Source organism: Heterocephalus glaber, unplaced genomic scaffold (genome assembly GCF_053883595.1).
Source record: "Heterocephalus glaber isolate CG9 unplaced genomic scaffold, H.glaber_assembly_v1.0 deba00000809, whole genome shotgun sequence".
NCBI classification, from domain to species: domain Eukaryota; kingdom Metazoa; phylum Chordata; class Mammalia; order Rodentia; family Bathyergidae; genus Heterocephalus; species Heterocephalus glaber.
This window is the reverse complement of record NW_028258163.1, coordinates 6,747,290-6,768,965: the sequence shown is the minus strand read 5'-3', so window position 1 is coordinate 6,768,965 and position 21,676 is coordinate 6,747,290. Positions and strand designations below refer to the sequence as shown.

General features: G+C 37.7%; 1 long non-coding RNA gene across 4 annotated transcripts in view; it reads right to left on the bottom strand.

The window, feature by feature from the left end:
* Nucleotides 1-348: 348 nt before the first annotated feature.
* Nucleotides 349-21,676, bottom strand: part of LOC147829018 (uncharacterized) — an 81,951-nt gene continuing 60,623 nt past the window's right edge. For 3 of the 4 annotated variants that reach the window (XR_015449801.1, XR_015449803.1, XR_015449804.1), the window contains 2 exons: nucleotides 20,585-20,780; nucleotides 349-6,236 (listed from right to left, as the gene is read on the bottom strand). This is a non-coding gene — a long non-coding RNA (uncharacterized LOC147829018). Of the gene's footprint in view, nucleotides 6,237-10,071; nucleotides 10,121-20,584; nucleotides 20,781-21,676 lie in introns of all 4 variants that reach the window. The other variant, XR_015449802.1, reaches the window with a different exon arrangement.

The window sequence follows — 21,676 nt, the reverse complement described above, 5'->3', positions numbered from 1 at the left end:
ACCTGCCTAATCATGAACCTGTTTGAGAAGCTTGATAAATATGAACTTTAAAAAATGAGTGACTACCTATTCCTAATATTTTTATAAATATTTCATTCAGCACTTAGTGAAGGAAGCAATGGCTGTTTACAGGAAGCAATGATAAATGTCAGAGAAATACTAAGTCAATTTAAAAAATAATTAATTTACTGCAACCTTTGATCTTTCTACCCAAAAATTAGAGGGTGTGGGGATGGGGGGACAAGCAGAGACTGGTATTTTGCAAGTATCTACAAGGTTGATTTTGACCAAATTGTTTTCAAACATTTTATAATAATCTATGAAATGGAGAATTTTTTCCTTAAATTCTTTTATTGGTACATTTTAGGTATACAATACGTTTACATTTATCATTGGATGTTTGTACCTGTACATGATATATCTTGGTTCTTATTTTTTTCCCCATTTCCTGTGCACCCTGCACCCCCTCCACCCTTCCCTATTTACATAGATTTTGTTTCCATTTTTTTCTTTTCTCATAATTTTTCCTTTCCTTTCCCCTTCCCCTCCCACCACCCCTATACCTTTGGACCTTTTCCTATTTCAAATTATCAATTATTCATTTTAATCATTTTAATCCTTATTTCAGTTTCCACAGCGATATATGTGTACACATGTTTATAGCGGCACAGTTTGTAATAGGTAAAGCCTGGAAACAGCCCAAGTGCCTATCAACTGGAAACTGGATAAAGAAGATGTGTTTTTTTATAAAATGAAATGGAGATTTTAACAATGTTTTTTCTTCTGTTCAGTTTATCATTAAAGGCACTGGTTTTTACCAGGGAAGTTACGTACTAGAAATAGGTCAGCAAATCTCTGTAGAGTTCCATACAATGGAAAGCTAGCCATGAATTTAATGGGGTCACATATGGTGAATTGGGATAGATGGGCCTGTTTTTAATAGCAATTTTGTTAGAAAGGTACAGAGAGGTCAGCCAATAAATCAATCTAAAGTAAACTTTTGAAGTTTGTTCATTCCTCATTTTTTCACAAATATTTTTCATTTATTATGAAATGTGTAGGTTGCATAGAAATTCCAGGAGAAGCTGTTCTGAGATGGTTTAGCAGATGTCAGGGTTCGACTAGGGAGCTTGGGGATCAGAGACTCCGGAAACAATGTGAAGTGGAGGGAATGTTGTGGGCTAGGGCACATGGCTAGGGAAAGGAGCAAGATGGGGACCTGCTGGTGTCTGGAGAATGACCTCTGCCTTCCACCGGAACTCAGTCCCTGTTCTGCAAGTCTGTGAGACTTCCACACAGGAGGAAAAAGTACGTGAGGGGTGGGGGGCTGGGCAAGAACGGAGAGGAATAGAAGTATATTAACAGAGAGTACTGAGGAAAGGACAGATTAGTCTGTGGGGTCAGTGCCCAGCAACATAGCGAGTTAATCCAGCATCCCTTTATCTGGGAAACAAATGTCTGGACACACATTCCAGTGTTCCAATAATCATGCCTCTCTGGGCTTCAAGAGAAACAAGAAATCCTGGGAAAGCACAAAGTGATGTTGGCCCAAGAAGCAGAAAACTGCTTCCACCCTAAGTGGCCAGTGACTTGAGCAAACCACTTTCCACCTCTGAAGCTCCGTTTCCCCACCACCTGTGCAACCACAGGCTTTTTGTAAGAAGAGATTAGAGAAAAAAAATACCGGCTCCAGTTCTTGAAATGGTATGTTTCTAGAACGTAGGCTAAGAAGATTTCAATCTCTCTCATGTATAAATATATATATATGAGATGTGCATACACACAAACACACACACATACATATTTATATATGCACACATACACGAGTGCAAATACACAAATGCTTGGAAAATACCCTGCATATACTCCTTTTTGGTATGAGTCATACCACATATTACAGAAAACAAGTTCTCAACTTCTATATTCTCTTATCTAGACATATAATGTTCTAAAAATAAAAGCACAATCACATACAAAGATTTCCAGTGAACAAATTCTCCACTAAGTCTCTTGAGAGAAGCAAGCAAACATATCTTTCTAACGGCTCAACTGCCTGCAGAAAGCAGTGAGTCCACTGTATGTTACGTAGCTCAATGAAGGTACTTCAGGTCCTAAAGATGGAAAATGTGCAGAAGAAAGTGCACATCCGTGTAAGGAACGGGGTTAGTTACGAAGATGATAAGTTTGTTATGCCTTTCATCCAGATGCTCTACTCAAAATTCACCACTGCTTCACCTTGACACGCACTTCCCTCTCACCCCACACCTCCTCTTACCTGTTCCATGCTTCCAGCACCCAGCCCTCACCTCACACCTTTCCCTGTACCCATAGCATTTTTCACTGATTCTCTTTTTCCCCAAACCCAGGTCCTGTTCACTCCTCAGTGCTCAGCTTCTACACAGGGAATTTCTCCATCTCTAGTTTCTCCCAGGACAGTAAAGTACTAGTGTACAGCTCTTGGCTCAGTGTAAATATCAGTAGCTGTCCCTTATCCTTTTTTATTTAGACAATAAATTATGCAGTTGTAGTTACTGTGCCACTTACCAGCTATTGCTTCTGGATTCCAAATACAGACAGATGGTCCTGACTTGTATTGTTTGACCTGTGATTTTTCATCTTTATGGTGGCATGAAAGTGATACACATTAGTAGAAATCATACTTTGAATTTCAAGTCTTGATCTTCTCTGAGGTAGCAGTTTTCAGAATGATACTTCCCTGTGATGCTGGGCAATGGTCACCTGATGCAGCTCCCAGCCAGCCACAATCGTGAGGGCAAACAATAGGTATTCCACTGATTTGCTAGGCTGTGATGTTCAGGCAGGTCAGGTATTAAACGCATTTTCAACTTACAATATTTTTTATTTATGATGGGTTTATCAGATAGTTACCCCAGCATAAACTGAGGAGCATTTGCTTTGCTCAGCTTTGTGATTCTGGAGCTGGACCTTATAAATTTTCTCCTTTGCCAGATGACATAATGTTAGGCCTTGACACAAAGAGAACTAAAGGGGACTCTTCCTGATTCTGGGTCTTCTCAACCTGCTTCTACCACACAATAGCCAGCAGGTAGCTTCCTGAATAGTGGCATACTCCAGAAGTACACACCCTCCAGCAAGTTCCACTGACACCTAACCAGGGGGCTTCTCTGTGAGTTTGATGGCAAAGTGTTTCCAGTGCACCAAACCTCTGTACATTTGTTTCTGCACCATCCAGTGGGCAAAAGAAGAGTTCACAGACCAAGTTTCTGACCCTTAAAATAAGTATAAGATTCAGGCCATAGTCATACACCTAACTGCCTCCATGCTGGAAAAAATTTGCACAAGAGTGGACAAAAGCAAAGAAAAAAATTTAAATTGGGCACAGTAGAAAACATCTGTAATCCCTCCTACTTAGAAGGCTGATACAGGAGGATTGCAAGTTCAAGACCAGCCTGGACAGCTTAGCAAGAGCCTAAGTCAAAATAAAGAGTAAAATAAGCTAGGGACATAGTTCATTGGTAAAGTGCCCTGAGTTTGATCCCTAGTACTGGTAAAAAAAAAAAAAAAAAAGTAAGATACACTACTATAAAACACTATTAAAAAATAACAACCTTTGAGCTCAGGAAATATGAGTATTTTGATAATATAATAATTTAGAATTCAAAATCAAAACTATCTGTTGATGTCAATGAGAAGAAGTTTCCTAAAGCGTGGAATTACAAATACATATGCCTGTATATCTTGTATTATAATTTCCCTTAAGGCAGGGATAGAATTTTCAACTTGAGGACTGGCACCCAGCCTGTGATAAGAAAATATTGATTAGAAAAGAGTCATGCCAAATTGCACTGTAGTCTTAGTAAGATGGGAATCTTCAAGTTTTAAATCTCAACCTATTTTTGAGGGCAAATTCTAACTGGTAAGGATAAGAAGTAAGAATTCTAATAGTCCTCTGAACAGAGATATGATTCCAACAAAGTTTCTCATCTAAGTCTAAAATGGACTATGGTACACTGCATTACTCTTCTGTCAAATACTCTAGTCCTCCTTATGGGGTTCCCTCACTTTCTTCTTGTTGACACAGTGCTTAGCCCTATTACTTGCTTGAAATATTGATAGGTAGGCAGAAGCGTCACGTGTTACTCCCAATACAGACCTTTCAGAGGCAGTGTATAGTTGGCCATTTCTTTGTTTCTTGTGCCCCAAAACTGGCCTCATAGGCACAATGGATCTGTCATCCATTAGCAGACCCCATAGCAAGCAACAGCACAGAGCTGTCACCCATTAATGGATATGCAAAAAGTCAACCTCTGCAGCTGTAAGCCACACAAAATATCAGGTTATCATCGAAGCATAACCTAATTTATTGTAACTAATGAAATAAGGTATGAAAGAAAAGAAGACTCACAGAAATGCATTACCAACCTGAATGGCAGGGAAAATGGGGGAAACCAGGGAGATCATAAGACCACCTTCGTGGCATAACATATTCTCAGCCTCCTTGTTCTGAGTGGTTTTACTCTGGCTTCCATCTATTTTTACTAAAGATATGGGAACACACCCATGCCTTTATCATGCTAATTAAAACACAGAATATTCTAGATTTTCTTATAAACAAAATATTTGAGGGATAGTTTTGCACTAACAAGAGAAACAATGTACATGGAAGGTAATATAACATACATAACAAATACTGTGCAAAAGTCCAAAGGAACATAGGAAAATGGGATAGTATATTTCTACCCTTAGCTACCTATGATAGTAATGTATGTTTTACATTTTTTCCCATAGTTTTTAGGTTGTATATTACTAGAGGCCTACAATGAGTTCTAATAATGATGACAAATTAATTATAATGGACAAGTCAATACATCTATCACAATGATAATGTGGAAAGATTCTCTTTGACATATGCAAAATATTCTTGTAAATATGTATAAATACATGGACCTCTGTTATTTAGCACAATAAAAGAATTGAGTACTTTAATCTAATATTTCCATCTACAAAGTAAGAAATCAAAACACACAACACAGAAAATACAACTGGCACCAAAACTTTTGTGAAATACAATTGTTTTATGAAGATTTATATGGTACCATAGGACCTTGCAATGCTCTGCTACCATCATTTAGTAATATTTTTGTTGAAAGTAAGAAAGGAAGGAAGGAAGGAAGGAAGGAAGGAAGGCTGGCAGGCTGAAATTGTGCCCTGTAATGAACATGAGATGAAGTCAGAAGACCCAGGTACAAGTCCTCTCTTTGTCATATATTAGGAGGATGACCTCCCACTCTGAGTTTCCTATGGTCCTAGTTTGTGCTATTGAACCGACATGTTTATTAATGACCTTCTTATTTGCTTTCTAAACCAGCGCCATTGAACAACAAACTGTAGGGTTACTCTATTCATGTCTGACCTTGGAGATCCATTTAAGATTTCAGAACCCTCATTCCTTTGATTACAGATCTGAAGACAACTGTGATAATACACACAAAAAACTTTGTAAGCTTCTTAAGCAATTACATATGCATGTGTATAAGTTATCATTATATTACTATTATTGGAAAATTTTAGACAATTGAGTATCAAATAGTAAAGTGTGTCATTCTGAAAAATATATACATAAAAATATGTATACGTAATTTCATTCAACAAATGTTTACTGGATTACTACTATAAGCCAGGAACTATGCGTGATCCTGCAAAAAGAGATGAAAAAACAAAACAAAACAAAAATAGTTCATATCTTTCCATAGCTTTTACATAAATATCTCTCTAAAAATTAATCTTTTGAAGAATTCTCAAAGAATAAGAGAAACTATTTTACCCATTTAATTGGGGAGACAACTGAAGTGTAGAAAGGTGAAGTTCTCAGATCACTCTGCAACCTAGTCCATTCCAGATGGAAGCTAAAACTCAGAAGTCCTAGTTTACATGTAAGATCTGGCCTGTTCATTACTTTGTTTTTAAAGGATTAATGGAAATTTGTGTAGAGTCCTTGGTCTTACCTAAAGAGATCTCCTAGTTCATCATGGCCTCCAGGTGGGATTGTCCTTAAAGGCAAAACAAAAATAAGACTAATCCTTGAATTGTGCAGTATTGTCAGTCATGTTTATCCAGGCTCCACAAACCAATCTTCAGAATGTTATTTCCAAGCTTAATGGCCCCATCTTCAGGACTTTATGAGCTGCCACAGTCCTGCAGACTTCAAAACAATCCAACATTCTCAGTGGAGAAAGAGAGGACTTTGATGGGAGCTAAAAGGAAAGAGGAAAGCTTTCTATAATCAAATGTCCAAGCAAATGACAATTAAGCAGGATTTTGGCAAAGGGTCTAGAAGGGTACATTTTCTGGGTAGATATGAATATTAGTCATTTTATGCTGTGTTCTGTGGCTAACAAGACAACAGCTTCTCTTGACACTATTACTACTCTGTAAACACATAAGGAAGACGATTATGAATCTACTAATATTAGACGCACCCAAATAAATGCTTGTCTTCAGTTCAAAAAGACCAAAGTAGGAGCCTGTGTCTTCCACATCCCTTCCAGGGTCCAAACTGCATCTGACCAGATCGTTTCCAGGAGAGTAGGTAAACACCTCCGAGACAAATGCCTGCTCTGATACAGCTGTAACTGCCATTCAGAAAGCTTTAGGTGCCCTCTTTTGGCCTGCAGAGAGAATTGCAATCTCCTTCCATGGTTACAGGATCCCTTTTGGCTAAAGAATGTGTTTACAACAAAGGCCTCTACTTATGAACAGACCACAGTGATGCCTGGACAGATAGAAGTTGCCCCTAGTCAGAGTACTTCTGCTTTCAGAACTCCTCAATAAATGAACTTCATAGTGTATCTTCAACCCGGGCTGGCAAACAAGGCCCATTCTTAACCTTTTTGAGTCAAACACTGGGTGTTAGCAGCCATTCATCAGGGAGCCCACAGTTTTATAAGCTCCCTCCAAGGACAGGTTGTGGGCAACGGTTACTAGCCCCTTCTCTCTCCACTTAGCATTTATTTCACCCTGTCCTATACCATGGTTAGCTATTCAAAAGAGCTTGGCAATTCCTCAAGGGCATGGACGATATATCACCTGCCTTTACACCCTCACCACCCACAGCACGGTGTGGCACATAGTTGGGGCTGTGGAATGACTGAAAGGTTCACAGAATGTAGAACTAACTTGTGAGAATCTTCTGTTGCCTCATTGCTAAAATTAATTTTCCTCTCTAGATATATTTTTGTTCTAATTTTCTACTACATTTTCCAGTAACTTTTTCTATAGGACATTGGGAATTTCAGTGCAGAGGTAAGAACACAATAGAGTGGTGAACCATTTTTCAAAGGCAAAGTTTTATGGTCCCCTAACTAGATCTCTGCCTTTAAGAAATCTACAGAGTAGGGAGCATAAAGTTAATTGCAATACTCAGCCTTCTCCCTTGGCAAAGACATACACAGTTGGTTGTCCTTGGGTAGAAATTCAAACTCTACTAAGTCAGTATGAAATGTTATATTGCCATGAAAAATGATACCTTTGAGCTATCTTAATATATTATGAGCAGTATCTTAAATTTAACATTTTCTGAAGCAACCTATCAATTGTACCAGTCTAATTATTACTGCAGCTAGGTTTGGTGGAGGCCTGTCGGTAAATTACAGTGAAATTTCTTAAATATAACATACCCCTCAGATGTTATATCATGTCTTTACTGAGAGTTTTTGAAATTTCAAATATCAAAGGGGAATATAGAACCCTAAATCATATAGCACCAGACAAGCCCTTAACGGCTACCTAGATGACCAAATTAAGTCTTACCAGCAGTTATCTCAAAAGATTATTGAAGATTTACTGGGCATAGTTGGAGCAGATGGAAGCATTCTTTGTCACAGATTGGCATTTACTACTTGTCAAATCCAGGGCACCTTAGTAGCTACTTGAGTGAAAAAGCCTATCCAGGCAATGGATGGGACCAAGGAGCATGGTGCCAAGCAGAGGGACTCAATTCACACAACCGAGTGGCTGGCATTGATAAAAGGTAGTTGGAACATAAGCGTAGCTAAAGATTCCCTAGTATAAGTGAGTAGAAGTAAGTCTATTTCAGCAAGATTGGTTGGGAAGGCACACTCAGGTCTACTCAATGTCTGTGAAGATAGTAGAAAATGAAACTAACACTTTGAATGATATCTGCTGGAGCAAGTATCTAGAAGGCACCCTTTCCCTAGTCCAAGAAGTCTTTACAAAGAAGGTAAGATAGGAACCATCCCTTCAATTAAGAGTTCTGGTAAAGCATCAACACACAAGACCAGTAGAGAAAAACATGGTAGAGTGACACATATATAGAACCATAATACATAGCAATTAATCGCCCTCAAACTAGTCTCGCTTGCTTTTAACACACTTATCTCATCATTCTTGTCACTTTATGAAGCAGTTCCAGTGCCATCCAAAGGGAAGGTAGGTTTGTAAAAACATTTTAGTGTATCCTCGTCTACGTTATTCACTGGACCTGGTACCGTGCAACTTATGCCTCTTTTGCAAAGTCAAAATGACCATGAAAGGTAAACATTTTGAATCAATTTGGGACATAGAGGCAGCCACACAGCACAACAAAAGACACTACTGAAAGAAGACTTCCAGAACTGCTTCAGAAAGTGTCAAGGACAAAAAGATAAGTGAGTTCAAAGTGAGGGGGAGTGTTCTGAGTAGGACTAATGTCAATGTGCCTCTTATTGTGAAAAATGTTTTTAGATTATATCATTCACTGTAGTTTTTGATCACATCAGATACATGTGTACATACATAATCAAAAAATACAGGTGCTTGAAGAGATATTCAAATCAGGAGACAAACCGATAAATCTCATTTCAGAAATCATTCATTAGCATTTCCCCTAAATACATACTAAATAAAGAAAATGTTATCACATACAATATATTTATTAACAATTCTAAGATTGTTCCAGGTTTATAAATTGACTCCTCTGGGCGAAAGCATTTTTATTTGATCGTCATGTGTAACCACTTAGGTAAGCGGAAAAAAACAGGTTTTGTGAAAAATATGCCAAGTCCTTCTCTATAGCAACAATCGTGAACATCCTCTGTTGCTGGATCATCATCTGATTCACAAGAATAGGAGAAGTGAAGGAAGTTTTGTCTTAAGGTGGTATTTATCCTATCTATCCTATCTATCTACCTACCTAACCTGTATTTAACTGTAGCTGTAATTTAAAATGTTACTAATCCAGCATGTACAACCTTTCTTGTGCCATGGAATCATAGGACAACCTAAGGAGATCGTGAATCCCTTCTTGGAATATTATTTTTAAATCCATTTAATAAATCAGAATTACAAAGAATCCAATTATATTTAAGTACATTAAGACATTTCAAAATTTAAATAATAATATATGCCTTAACTTGATACACATTTGAGAAATATACAATTATAATATACTATAAAAATATCTGTGATTTCTATTGAGAGCAAAATCATAGGTATTACTAGAACTAATATGGTTTGTTGCCCTTATTCCTAATGAAAACACGTTACATTTCAGTGAGAGTAAAAAGGAAGATATAATGTTTTCCCCATCCATACTGTGAACTATTTTCTTAATTTGCTAGTGTACTTTCTAGTCACTCTAGTCTAGTGTACTTTCTAGTCTAGTCTTTCTAATGCTCTGCATTCAGTCTGGAATTTTTTTTTAATCTCAACTCATGAAAACCTAACTCAGTCTTCAAGTTCCTATTGCAATGTCAAGTCCTTGAATCTCTTCCAATGAACACTGAACACTAGTTAAAATTGCTCTCTATTCCTCCAACTTTGGCCTTTACCACACTATGACTTTCACTGAGTTGGCTGTGTAACTGATTAGGATGACTACATCTTTATAGCAAAAGTTGTTTATGTTTCTCATGTTTGATGTTTTCTAAAGCATTTAGAATCATACATAAACAATACTAATTAATATCTTGACTACAATATTGTCAACAATTTCTCATCAACATGAACTGAACCCAATGATTCTACACCAGGCATGGACACATGTTGCTCCTGATCACTAGAAATGTCCAGGATAAAAACATAATCACCTACCCGTCAGATGTCAGCTCCAGAAATTACTTTGCCAATCATGTCTCCTTTGCTGTGTTTTAATGAAGACAAAATTAAAGTAATTTTATTACTTAAGATCACAGAACCAAAATAATAATGTGGATATCTTAATACCCAGTCCACTGACCTTTGACTTCACAACAAAATCTGTTTAAAAGAGAAGACCACAGAAACTCTACATTAAAACCACATTCACTTTAGTTCCTAGGGAGTTTGAGTCCTAATTCATTTTTAGTAACTACAAATTAAAAATAATTAGAAAAAAATGAATAAGTGGTAAATGATATATCACAGGAAGCACTGAGCTAGTCTTGAGCTTGAAGGTAAAATATGGTAATGGACAAGCTGTAAAAAGTTAAGAAAGGCAGAAAAAGCAACACTGGGAAAGAGCTATGGGAAGCATGAACACAGAGAACAGAAGAGGCTGACACAAGTCTTTCTAATGTCTCCTGCCATCAGTTTAATTCTTCCAATTCCTCAGACCAAAATTCTTGGACTCATCCTGTTTTCTTTTTCCTTATTCTTCATCAGCAAATCCTGTTAGCTCTCCTTTTAACATATCTCACCCTCCCCACAGGTTCCTCTTTTTAGATTATTGCGATGATCATTTCTGTCTTTGAAGACATCATCGGGATGATGCTGTGAGGAGCTGGTGATACTACATCACTTCTCTGCTCGAAGCCTGCCACCAGCTCTGCATCAGCCTCAGGCTAAAAGTCAAGGCTGCACTCTGGCCTACAGGACCTGCATGATCACCTCTTCACTTCCCACTAACTCTCTAACCCCCTTCTGCTGTCATGCCCCTCGCTCAAGCCCAGACACCTTGCCCTCCTCTTCAGCCAGTTTAGCCCAGGCCCACTTGGGCTTGTTCTTCTGGAGCAAAGATCCTGGATGTTTCCACACAACTACTTCAAAAGTCACATTCCCAGTGAGATCTTTCCTGGCCACCCATCTAAATTAAATTTGCCTTCTTCCCTTCATGATTCCTTTGCTCTGCTCATGTCTTCTAGTCTCTCTCTAGCTCTTTGCACTAAATATTTCACTCATTTTTCTTTTTTATAGGCTGATGCCCAGGTAAAATATTAGCTCAACAAGGGACTTTTCATGTTTGTACTAATTGACATTCCCACCAACAATTTAGGAAGGTTCCTCTTTCACCACACTAGTATTTGTTATTTTTTGACTTCTTCATGATTGCCATTCTTTCTGGAGAAAGATGGAATCTTAGAGTTGTTTTAATTTGCATTTCTCTAGTGGCCAGAAACGTGGAGCATGTTTAATATATTTGTTAGTCATTTGTATTTCTTCCTCTGTGAAGTGTCTGTTTCAGTTGCCCACCAGTATGGAGATTTCTCAAAGAACTGAAATTAGAAATTTCATATGACCCAGAGATCCTCCAACTGTCTCCCCCAAGGAGCTTAAGACATCATACCACAGAGATACATATATACCAATGTTTATCGGAGCAGATTTCCTAATAACTAAATCCTGGAAGTAGCCTTTATGCCTATCAACAGACAATTGGGTAGAGAAAATGTGCTATCTATACATAATGGAATACTACTCAGTTATAAAGAAGGACAAATTTGAGATATTTGTAGGAAAATGGATGCACCTGGAAAAGATAATGTTGAGTAAAATAAACCAGACACAAAGCTTAAAGACTATATGGTATCTCTCATTTGAGTGAGGCAAAATATAAATAAAGACATTAATAAAGGCTGCACAGAAGAAAATGGGGATAAATCTCTTGAAAATGGGAAGAAGTCCAAGAGACTAAGGTTGAGGGGTGAGAGAAAGGGGAAATTAGTAGAATAAAGATATGCTATGCTAATTACCTCAGTGAGTGCAAACATTATATGCCATAACGTGAGTTAAGATTAATAATATCAACAAGAATGGGAATGAGGAAAGGGGAACCAGAAGAGGAGGGAAGGAGAGGGGAGAGAAGAGAAAGGAAATTTAAAAAGGAAACAAACTGTATTCTGTACATGTACCCACTTTCCGAGATGACTATAAACTGCATGTACTGCAATCATACTTAAGACACACACACACACACACACACACACACACACACACACACATATATATGACCTTTGCCATTTTCTTTTTTCTTTTACTTTGTCACCAATATATCCGCAGTACCTGGAACACTGACTGATCTGCACTAAGTACTGATTAAATATACATTGAGGAAATTTGGCGAAGCCCAACTGACCTCCATTGCTGCTTGACAGAGTTCCAACTGGAGGAAAGAAAGGGTGGAACACATCGTACCCTCATGTTTTATTTTTTTTTGCCATAATGTTTATAATTGTTACTCTGATCACAGGAGTCACTGTGTTTGTGACTAACAACAAACTCTCCATGAGGCACGTTGGTAATGATATATTGAAATCTGATCTGGCTCACAAGTCCCAAATTCCAGTTTCTCTTAGTTCTACTGCCACATCCACTCCTAAAGAAACCTCTCCTAAAACCCCCTCTGTTTCCCCCACTACTATGACTCCCCCTCTTATTGCTGACATTCTTTTTACTAAAGGGGTCTTATGGAGAGATTGAAAGGACAGACTTTGGGTGTAAGAAATAGTGGAAAATGGGAAACAGAAAGAAAGTTAAGACAGGTAAGTGCATTAAGGAGGCAAGTTACTCAGTATTTCTCAAAGTGCTGTAAATATCTCCTGCTCATGGACTATGAACCTAAATGACATTCAGTTAAGACGAATAGAGGTAAAGAAAAATAGAGAGCTAATAGCAAACTATATTAACCATCGTGCAGTTTCTCAAGGGCCAGCTGGCGACCACAAGTTTGACACTTAGTTGATTAAATCTTGTTTGTACCCCCGCTGATATAAAGATTTTGATTAAGTTACTTTCTGTTCTGTTTAGGTGTGGGTAAATAAGGGGACAATTGTAATTTTTAAATGTGTATTCGTGATATTCAATGAAATGAAACAGCTTAGAGGAATTGTACTTTGTTTAACAAAAAATAACCTTTACCTCATCAGATATTGCTAAGGCAACCTAAAATGTAAACATGTTCCGCCCAATGCCTCCCAGCTATTGCTTAAAGATATAAAAATAAATCAGACCCTGAGACTTATCAGAGGGAACCTGGACATTGCTTGTGAAGGTTCTTTTCTCATCGCCGGCCCAGGACATCTCCCCTTCCTACCCTACATCGACATCGACTGCAGCTGGTCTGCAGCAGAAATTATTGAATAAATATACAAATAAATACACTCTGCTTCCAAGAAGGGCATCCCTGAAGTTTCTGTCAACTATTTCTCCTTTGATGCTCTTATTTCTACTTCTACGTATTCAAACAGCTTTGAACACCCCGTGCTGTGGCTTCCCCAGTGTGCATGTACACAGCAGTCACATCACAAGACCAGTGGAAAGGTGACATCATCACAAAAGGACGGTTAGGTCTTTCCCTGTCTGTATTCGTTCCCGTCTCCGTATGACAATGAGAATCACCCCGTGCCAAATGTAGGGGCCAGGCTCCTGTGTCACCATGTGCAGCCAAGCAAAGAGCAGGAGGATGAGGAAAGAGACTCACCATTTCTCCCCAGAACAATACTCTCCTCCTACAGATGGCCCTCTTACTGAGCTGAGGGAAATTTCATCTTTGGGAAGCAGTTATAGAGTAGATAAGATAAAAACAAGTTCACAAAAACAATGATAACTGAACAAAATAAATAATTTCATTAAGATTATGAGATTGAACCACAATGAAAATTCACAGCTCAGTATCAGACATAGACTCCTAACAAAAAAGACACATTAAGACTTGCACCTCACAAAAGGAAAACTGAATCCATGCTCTAAACTCGTTTAACATTAAACAAATTCTCTAAATGGTAATTAAGATTTTTTTTCAATTCCTGAGACAAACTGACAATTGCATACAAACTAGTAAAAATGCCTGCTTGATCAGTGGAGTTTATTAAGCATACAAGATTCTAAAAATACACCAAGAAGAGGTGTGTGTGCTAGTGATGGTGACATGTGGATCTGAGAGAGGTCAGTGTCCTTCTGATCAAAACATTGCTACAGGAATGTTTGACAGGCACTGAGTTTTTGGCCACTGAAAAACCAGAGCATAATTGGATCAAAATACAAACTAAGACAATCTCCAGAAAAGACAGAAGCCACTCTCCGAGACTATGAAGTCATTTTTTTTTTTTTTTTTTTTTTTTGCATTGGGGATCAAACTCGGGTCCTTGCACTTGCGAGGCAGGTGGCAGAACCACTGAGCTAAATCCTCGGCCCTGAAGTCATTTTTTTGAAACTAAGTATATTTTCATTCTAAAATTAATTCCGTAGTGTTTCACAGTATTCATTTCAGGGATTTTCATAAATTTTAGCCATTCTTGTGATCTAAATCTAATGATAGTGAGTTAATTATAAATAATATGTATCTAGAAATAGAAAATAATAAATTTTATTTTCAGTATTTCTTACGTTAGATACAACTTCATAGTTTACAAGGCATTTTTATATGTAGTTATTATTGAAGTATATAAACTATATTTCTATTTTTATATACTTTACCGATCACCTTATTTATATTTTTCTCTAACGATGAATCTCACCTCTTTTATTGTACATATTTACACAGATTTATTTTTTATTAGTACATGTTTACAGTACTTAATGATTGCCCTTATCATGGGGAGTTGGTACATGCACCTAACACATCTCAGTCCCTTTCTCCTTCCCTACTCCTATCCCTCCTTGCTCCTTCCAACTCCTGTTCCCCTTCTCATTGGCAAAATTTTTTTCCATTTTTTTGTTCTACTCTTTTTAATTCCTTTTCCCTCTCCTACCTCCCACTTCCATCTTTTGTTCTTTTTCTGATTTGAAAAAGATCTCCCTATTTCCTATTATCTATCTTTTAATTTGCTCTTTCTAGGTCGGGTTTCTCAAACAAGAAAAACCGTATGATATTTAAGCTTTACACAAATAGTTTTAAATCATATACTGAATAAGGCTAAAAAGAACTAGGTAGCTAAATATAGTAGATTGTATGTACAGTTATATTACCCGTACTTTTCAGTTGAGCAAATTGAAACTCATTCAAGTTTAAACAAATATGTCCGAAGTAACATATCTCATTAAATTGTGGACCTAAACTCACTGGAAGATCATCTGACCTGTATTCTTTCTAACTCTTCTGTGCTATGCCATCAGTCTAGTGTGATGCTTTGTTCAAAACGTTAATGTAGCATAAAACATACACCTTGTACTGCACTTATCATAAAAAGCTGTTATGCCCGTGGTAAAAACTCTTGAGTTTTCCTATGTAAAAATGAGGCAACCAGTCAGATTTGCCTCTTTGACTTACTCCTGGGACAAGCTCAGTGCCTGGCATCCCAGCATGCATCTTGTCTGACAACGTAGCCAAGTGAGTGCGTACATACGCACACAGCCTCACTCTCTCTATCCAGTGCTCGTCCATTCTCTAGCCCTCACCAAAAGGCTTGTTCACATGCCCAGGTGCTACTGTGCAGCACGTGAATTTAAGAATTGGTTCTTAAGTTCTATCTGATCCTGGTATGATACTTATCATATAGTGGATGCTCAGTAAGAAAAATTGAATTATTTTAAATAATTAAAGTCAGAGATCCAATATGTTGGAATATTGGCATTTATATTATATCCAGGGTATTTATATTTTGTTTAAAATAACATTCCTAGCAGTATTAGATCTGTAATGATAACATGAAATTCTTTAAAATCTATACGCATCAGAGTATTTCCCACCAAAATCAAGCCGAGTAAGGGAGGTTTTAAGAAAACTTCTCAGAGCTTCCATATGTAACTCCTAGAGGTTGGCTCTAGTCTGGGAACAGTCCAAATGTGCAAAGCATGCAGCACCTGCTGCTTCTGAGGGCCAAGGAGAAGAGAGGGCTATGGTGGGAGCAGCCTGCACTTCCATATTTTATGGGACAAATGAGCCAGAAGTTTCCTTTGAGTCAAAAATGGATGCCATGAAAACTAGGAGGTCTTGATTTGCATCAAAGGGCCATGCCCAAGTGGCCATCCTCCAGGGTACAGTGACCAACAGAAAGAATCAGGTCAGCCAGAGGTTGCATCTTCTTTGCCAGAGAACAGTGCTGATATAGGAGTCTCCAAGGAACCTCCAAACATCCCATTTGTCACCCAAAGGTCTACAAAGTCATATTAATGACCATCCTCCCAACCCCCCCCCACCTTGCCCTGACCCAGTGAAGTGAATTGGATAAGGTGCAAATATGAAGAGCAAAGACAGACCACACACCCTCTTCCCCCACTGCAGGTTTCTGAGCCTGTCTCAGGATGGGAGTTAGGGAATACAGACTGTGAGGCTAAACTGAGAGAAAGATCGGTCTGATATTCCAGATACCAGGCTTCCAAGCTGAGCATTCTGTGCATTGTGTTTACTCACAGCAACTTCCGGCTTTGGTGTGTGCCTGTGGTATGGTATATGTGCCCAGCCACACAATATGGAGTCTGGGAGCTCTAGCTTAAAATGACCTTGAGCAAGTTACTTAATCTCTCTAAACCTCACTTTCCTCATCTGCAGAAAAAGAATAACAATAGCCTTATTTGATCAAGTTCTTGTGCAAATGAACATGATAGTACATGTGAAGCAGAAGTTTTGCACATTAAGCCAATATTAGTGAATACCTACGGTTTTAGATTTCTACGGCTGCTGAATAAAAGTACACAAACTAGGAAGCTTAGAACAATGCAGAAATGTGTCACAGCTCCAGAAATCAGAAATCTAGGGTCAATTGTTAGGCAGGCCATGCTCCTTCTGAAGGTACAAGGAAAGGATCTGTTCTAAGCTTTTCTCTTTATTTCTCATAGTTCCTTGGCTGAGGCAGCATCACTCCAACCTTCACATGGTATTCTCCCTACTTTTCTCTGTATCTTCATTTGCCCAACTTTGTATAAGGGCACGAAACATATTTGATTATGAGCCCTACTTCATTTGGGTCTCATCTTAACAAATTATGCCTGCAATAATTCTATCTCCAAATAAAATCACAGTATTAAGTAGAGGAGATTAGGACTTCAACAGAGTTTGAATTTGGGGAACTCAGGCCATCTCACTTATCATATGCCAGACACTTCTGGAGATTGCCAACACAACAGTGAACAAACTGTGCTTAGAATAGTTATGGCATAGCTCAGAAAGTCACAAAACAAATGCACAAACAAATAGATGATTTTGGATAGAAAGAAGAACCCCAGAGAGAGTAAAATAATGGATTAGAACAGTCACCTTGAAACGTTTTACCTCTTGAGCCCCAAGAACTTTTGCGTGCTTGGGCTATAACTCTATCAGTATTTACTGGTTTTTAAATATAACCTATTGTATTCAGTGTTTCAAATTCAAGATTGGCAGCACCAATTTACTGATTCATGCAAAAATCCCAAGTTTAATATCAAAAAAGGAAAATACATTTATGCTCAAAAAATATAAAAACTTTAGGGTTAACATTTATAATTCCAAAAACATTATTTTTACACCATTTTGGACTGTTGGTTCTAATGATCATTCAAAAATCACACCTAGTCAGACTCCACACTTAGTTGAACACTTAGGCATTGAATGTTTATTAGTAGAGTTTATTACTACCTACCTCTAAATATGTACTTCTAAGTTTAGCTACACTTTAGAATCACATGGGACGCTTAGAAATATTAGCGACTAAGTGTCACCTCCAACCATTTAAATCAGAAATCTTGGAACATGGGCTCTTCTGATTAAGTAAGCTACAAATCTATGAAGAAATGAACCCAAACAGATACAAATACTACACAGGTGATTCTAAGCCATGGTTGAGAACCACTGCTCTAGTTTAGATGAATATAAACTCCAATAGGCAAAGATTAGTAAAATCAGTCACTCTCTCAAATAGTCTGAGTTCTCAACCTGACCTCCTCTGGATCCACGGAATCATTCTGACCAATAGAAAGATGAACAAGGAATATTCATGTTATATTAATTCCACCTGTATAGAGATTACCAAATGATTTCAATGCTGGGAGAAAAAGTCCAGCTCTCGTTACCTTGGAAAATGCCCAACAATCTGTCCTACAGAAAGGTTGAAATGTCAAATGATGTTGCTTCCTACAAAACTGAATTAGAGTGTGACCTCAAATGTTAATATATTCAAATCTTTCCTCTGCCCTTAGAAGGTCAAATATTCACAACAGTCATAAAATCTGCAATGTACTATCCTCCCAGGATTTCTGAGGCTGCAGTAACAAATTATAAAATTAAAGAAAAAGAAATATCCTATTGAAGAAAAGTTATGGGCTAAGAAAAAAAATAATATTTGATGAAGCTGCAGCTAAACAGATACATGTCATCAGTACCACATTAATAACTAATAGTTGTTTCATGATTTACAGTTTATACCTGTCTTGTATCTGTCAACTGATTTGATTGTAATAATAGTTCTATTTGAAGACTATTACATTTCTATTTTCTTTTCTTTTCTTTTCTTTTGCTTAAATTCTTTTATTGGTACATTTTAGGTATACAATATGTTACATTTATCATTGAGTGCTTATACCTGTACATGATGAATCTTGGTTCTTATTTTTTCCCAATTCCCTGTGCTCCCTTCACCCCCTCCACTCTTCCCTATTTACAAAGACTTTGTTTCCATTTTTTCCTTTTCTCATAATTTTTCCTTTCCCTTCTTTCCTTTCCCCTTCCCCTCCCACTTTTCTTTTGGTCTGGGGGTATGAGGATTAAACTCAGAACCTTACACTTGCGAGGCAGGCACGTTGCCACTGAGCTAAACCCCTGCCCCTCTCTTTTTGATAGAGGAAATAAGTACTATAAGAGGTTAAGTGATTCATCCAAAGTTAATTGGGCCGGGGATTTAGCTCAGTGGTTCCGGTGCCTGTCTTGCAAGTGGAAGGTCCCAAGTTCGATCCCTGGTACCAAAAAAAAAAAAAAAAAAAAAAGCAAAGTTAATGGCACAGCTAACTTAACTCATGTCTTTTCAGGAAACTAAGTCATTTCCCTACAGGGGAGAATAATATCATTTTTATTGAAATGTTTTCCAGGTAAATATTGCCTACAACAAAAACTCTCTTTCTAGACCAAATAAATGCAAAATGTGGTTTTAAATGTTATCAATACACCATAAACCTTTAAGTCAACAAAGTTTAATTCTCTACAATAGTACCACCACCAAAATTATTGAACATTTTCTATTTTGGGGGGGGGGGGTTGTTTTTCATTAGCAACTGTGTAAAAGTACAAGTTGCACTGTAGAACTTCCTCAAATGTTAAATCGAATTTTTGAAACTATTTTTCTCACAGCATTATCTTTAAAGCTGGAAAATAAACTGCAATAACTCTGTAAACTCAAAAAAAGCAGACATGAATGCAATCATCTGATGGAGGCAATTCTGAGTCAAATGAGGAAACATAAGGCCAAGTTAAAGAAAGTGTGCTCTAACATTTTTACCTAAAAACCTGACAAAAAAGAATGTTGTAATGATAACTCACAGAAAACACACAATTTTGCCTACTAGTTTTGAATATGAGACCCATCCATGTCCCACTTCAAATATCATTGGCGGCTCTTTGTAGTCAATAAAAATAATAATTTTTGCACTTAGAAGTTGGCACTCTGTGTGGTAACTTGCGATACACATGGATGAAATTGACTAATAACATATTTCTCAGATTATATTTCCATCACGAGTCGCATGACTGTATTGAAATTTAAATTTTAAAAACTTTGACCTATGTGGAGTCTACTAGCTAATTAGAATTTTTTTCCAGACCACTATTTGTTCAATATTAGTTTTGAAAATCTTTCTAAAACAAATCACAGCCTTTGATGTTGAGATTTTTTTTTTAATTATATGGAAAAATGTGTAAGTACTTTTCAGTTTTGCTTTGGTTGAGTTCTATTATATTTGAATATTAATATAGGTTTTTTCCTTGCATTGCTTTCCTTTGAATAATTTTAATTTTTGTTTATATGTGTGTTCAGTGATTGATAATAAAGTTATACATTAAAATAATAATAGTAATTGATGAGTAGTGTATATTCTTGTGTGGAGGTTAAGGGGGAGATAGCCCTCTGCATAACGACATGGGAGGAATACCTTCTCCTTTCTTATCGGTCCCCCAAGTACCAGCCTACTTTTACACATGCAAACAGCTACATGGAGATTGTACAGGACAGGAGACCAGGGACAACAGGAAAGCAGATGCTTTGGCCAGAAGACAGCTTGTCAATTTTGCTTCTCTAGGATTTTTATAGCAGGAGTCTTTATCTTATTGAAAGCAGAGTGTAATTGCATAAAAGTTTTTTAAATAGTAAGTCATTAATTAGACTGCATGGGGAAAGCACAGGATTCGGTAATGTAAGAGGCTTCTGGGAGCCTCAGACTATCCTCATCGATTCTGTCAGGGTGCCGAAGAAGGAGCGAGCTGAACACTCCGCCTCCTCTGGAAACCTACCTGATACGTCTGGAAGTGTCTTCCACACCGCGTTGCCTCTGCTCAAATCATCCCGTCATTACTCTGGCACTGTAAGCTGTGAACTTGGCGGGCTCCGAGAGATATCAGATGTTTTTCTCATGCTTGCTGAACCTCTCTTAGACAAATTTCGCATTGTTTTTTGTGTCAGTTTTATCGTGGAACATCGTGTTGCCATCTGGGAAGAAAAACAACATGGTAGAGGAGCAGCTGGTGAATGGCAATGGCCAAATAAACATTGGCAGGCGCCGGCCATTAGGTAAGATAAAGAGGGATGGGTGAGCGCCAGCACCCATGATCCCTCACCACTGGAACATCTTTCACTGTCCCTTTCACTCTTATCTTCATTTGAATTCGTGGCAATTTTTCATTCAGATACTGAAGCTCTCCAACTGTCAGGTGTTTGGGCTTTCCCTTCTCTGCCCTGGAAGAATGAGATAGATCTGTAAAGTGCCCTGCCCATTGAATTTCTGTCCCTAGCAGGACAATGGGCTTCCCAAAGCAGAGGGAAATCTCCTGATGCCTTAACAGAAAGACCCCCCACCCCCAGGGAGAAGAAGATACCAAAACCCTCAACAAGCTTTTCAATCAACCTGGTGGTTTCATTTTGCTCTTACACAACATCATCCATATGCATGGCTTTCAAACTCCTAAATCCTTTCAGGACATGTGTGTGATAAATAAATACAAATAATATGAACTTGCCGTTGATAGCAGGGCAACAAGGGGAAATAAATTACAACATTATACCCCACGTTTTCTTCTTTCTAAGAAATAATTTTTTCCATTGTACCATTTCTAAAAGTGAAACAGAACAGATGTCTAAAAATATCTGACCACGTCCAGGGAGCAGAATAAATTGTGAAGGGTCTGTAGTCCCCATTACTGGCACATATGCAAACTGGTGAGCATGCCGCCAACAGCTTCATTGCATTATTTCTACCAGTGGAAACATCTGGGTGAGTTTTTAAATTTTTTAAATTTAGATTGCAAGCTTTGGCTTAAAATACCCAAAGATTACATTGCAATACAGTATTAATTTTTTAAGTTGTTCAATTTACAGAAATTTGCTCA